The sequence below is a fragment of the Montipora foliosa genome, chromosome 12 (genome assembly GCF_036669935.1).
Source record: "Montipora foliosa isolate CH-2021 chromosome 12, ASM3666993v2, whole genome shotgun sequence".
Classification (NCBI taxonomy): Eukaryota; Metazoa; Cnidaria; class Anthozoa; order Scleractinia; family Acroporidae; genus Montipora; species Montipora foliosa.
In genome coordinates this window covers 28,014,498-28,017,774 of record NC_090880.1, presented here as the reverse complement: position 1 = coordinate 28,017,774, position 3,277 = coordinate 28,014,498, and the positions used below count along the sequence as shown (strand labels likewise).

At 39.1% G+C, this 3,277-nt stretch overlaps 1 pseudogene; it reads left to right on the top strand.

Moving 5' to 3' along the window:
- LOC137979889 (uncharacterized) overlaps positions 1-2,838 on the top strand; it is a 9,545-nt pseudogene extending 6,707 nt beyond the window's left edge.
- Positions 2,839-3,277: the final 439 nt, after the last annotated feature.

Sequence of the window (3,277 nt, the reverse complement as noted above, 5' to 3'; positions counted from 1 at the left end):
TGGAAAAAAAAATCATCAAAACCCGAAGGAAAGAGCCATATTAATTACGGCACTCAGTACAGGATATCATGTAAAATGTCAGCTCCAACAAAAAAAAAAATAAATAAATAAAAAAAAATCATTCGACCAAAACGACCAATCAGATCTAGTACGCAATCAAACGTTTACTATCACTGTAAAACTCTTTAACATTTAATTCAATACGGACAGTTCTTCAGTTACATGTTCTTTCCCTAAAATATTATTATGCCTTAACCTGCTTGAGCTTGAATACCTTCTTTTACCTCAGACATGACCATCTGATAACAATCGACAATTCAGATGAATATCAACACTTCAATTTTATTTTGTTATAGACTTGATGCACTGATGCGGTTCCCTCGTCTGGGATCAAGTGGGAATTCTTGCAATTCACTTATAGCCTACCTTTTGGGTTGGTATATAGAGCCCACCCATGATTATAAGATAATGGCATTTAAAAGAAAAGTTATTCAGTGATAAAAGTTATTTCTTTTCATTTGTTTGAGGCACAACAGAAAATAAACTCTTCCGTTACTTGGGAAGTTTCTCAACAGTACATGAACGCAAAAAAATTCTAATATAAAAGCACTATTTTGTTCAGGTTATTTTTTAAGGAAAAAAATTGAAGGTTAATTAAATATGACTACCAACTACTATTTTTAAGGAATCATCCGATTATTGACCTCTAAGGCATTGAATTGTTTTGTACCATTTCCATTCTCAAAGGAAAGAATATCCAAAACAGTGGAAAGGAAAAGATGGGACCTCCTGGACCCCCTGGTCCACCAGGGACACCAGGATTGGCTGGTAACCCTGGTTCGGGTGGAAAAAAAACAGGCCCCAAAGGTAAACCAAACTCCCCGCTGCTCATAGACTTCACTTCATATTGCTGTCATAGATTTCGCTGTCTTCGAATTAATTTTGCCGGCCTAAAACCTCTGAAACCGTGAAGAAAGCACCCCTTTTGTGATGAATAAACCATGCTGGCAATGGTATATCAAATTTAATGTACAGGAGAAGGAGGTGTTACAACACGAATTGTGGCCGTTTCTGCGAGAAAGAGCCAAAACTAGGCAAAACGTTAATCTATAGGTTAAAATCAACTTCCATTCTTTCCATAAGTACTCAAAAAAAAAAAAAAAGAAAAAAAAAAATTAGTCTCATCTCAGTGACCAATGGAGTCTGGCTTTTGAAATTGAACAAAGGAAAAATTTTATCTTTTGTACTCCACCACAGTTTAAAGCTTTGAAATTGTAGCGGCAAAAATAGCATGGTAGAGCCCCTCTAAAAAACTAAAAAAGTTAAAACTGGTCCAAACTGAGGATGATTTGATTCAACCCGCAATCGCCAAATAGAAGTGTTGAAACGTCTTTCATCGGACCATGTCCAACCTCAATACAGGATAACTACCTAACAGAAAAAATTAAAAAACCAAAACCAATGAAAGTAATTACTTTGGCCAAATAAAAAAGGAGGGAAACATGCCTCATTTCTTTGCTTTTTCAGCAACACATAATCAGGCGTGTAAAAATAAATACAACTGTCTGACATAGTGAATACCTTGTAAATGTTGCTCCAATAAGCAACGAAAATGTCGTTTCTGCCTTTTGCCCATCCTTTATGCTAAAAAATTAGTAGTTCACACCGAGTTAAACATCTTCCCCGTCTTCCCTTTTGTTTGTGACCATGGAAAACTGCTCCCTTGCAACTTTTCCCATCAGCACACAACAAATGATGATGACACATGCGAGTGTACCTCTTTTCCCCACAGGGGAACCAGGAAAGCCTAGCACAAACACACCGTTGCCAGGCCCTCCTGGTCCTAAAGGACAACAAGGAGCCCAGGGACCTCAAGGAGCCAAAGGAGAAAAAGGACAAAACGGAAATGGACAGTCTGGGGTGAAGTATGTTCGGTGGGGAAGGACCACATGTCCCAGCGGTGCTCAGATTGTTTATAAAGGTATAAAAATCACTGAACAAGGCTGATTTGAAAAAATTCATCAGTTGAAAATAGCAGCTGGCCCAAGCAATTACCCTTACTTTGCTTCATGTTTTGGTGCTTGTGATAACATTCTTGAAGTCTCAAAATTTCTTTATAGGTATAATAATAAGTCACAGGGGTCGGGGGGAAGTAGAAAACGGAATTACACGTCAAAAGGAACACTAAATCAAAAGAAATACTGATCTCGCTAAAAATAGACTGAATGAAACATAGCATGGCAAAACGACCAAAAGCCCAACAGTGAGAATTCTTTAGAGGTGTAATTTAGTTAGGAATTAGTACTTGTTTTTTCCTCTCTAAGAAAGCTAAACGCGTTTTACATACCGTTTCCACGTTTTAGGGATATTGGGGGTGAATGGTACCACCACTACGGTGGTGGAGCCAACTACCTTTGTCTTCCTCACAATCCAAAGTCGACAATACAAAGATGGTCACCAAAATGCAGGATACATTTACGGCACTGAATATCAAATCAGTGAATACAACGGAGACCCTTTTAGAGAAATCTCCATGATCATGACGCACCCTGTGTTGTCTGCTTCGTGAGTCACGTGGCTCAATGCTGATGATGCCCGCAAGGAATGACTGTCCATCTGGATGGACCGAGGAGTATCATGGGTATCTGATGACTGAACATTATGGTCACAAACATTCAGAGATTTCATCTGTGTCGATGGTGATCCAGAATATTTTCTGGTAGCCATGCTAGCAAAGATGGTGCCTTGCTGTATCCTGTGGAAGGCGTTTGTGGTTCACTTCCCTGTCTGCCATATATCAGCGGTCGAGAGTTAACATGCGCCGTCTGCACCAAGTAATGAAAGAAAGAAAGCTTGAACAGTAGTTGATTTGCATTAGAACTAAACAGACTAAATGACATATCAATCGCTAGCAAGCCAGAGAGCAAATGTAGAGTACGGTGCAAAATAATAAACTTGTTGATCTTAATGAGTCTTGTGTTACACGATTATGTTCAATGCGGGATCCACTAATCAGCACCTACAGCCGCACGTCTTGGAACAAGCGCCCCCTTCGATTGGCACCGAATATGCTAAACATTTTAGATGTACTCAAATCTTCTTACAACACAGTAGAAAACTTAAACTGACTTATCTCCCGCAGCAATTCTTTTTCCATTAATTAATTGAAAGTTCCGACAAATCAAAATTAATCCGAGGTTGACTCCAATGGAAGCAAAATACGCAGGCATTTCTAATTGAATTTCTCCAGATGCAGCGCCTCAAAAGCAGCGGCTTG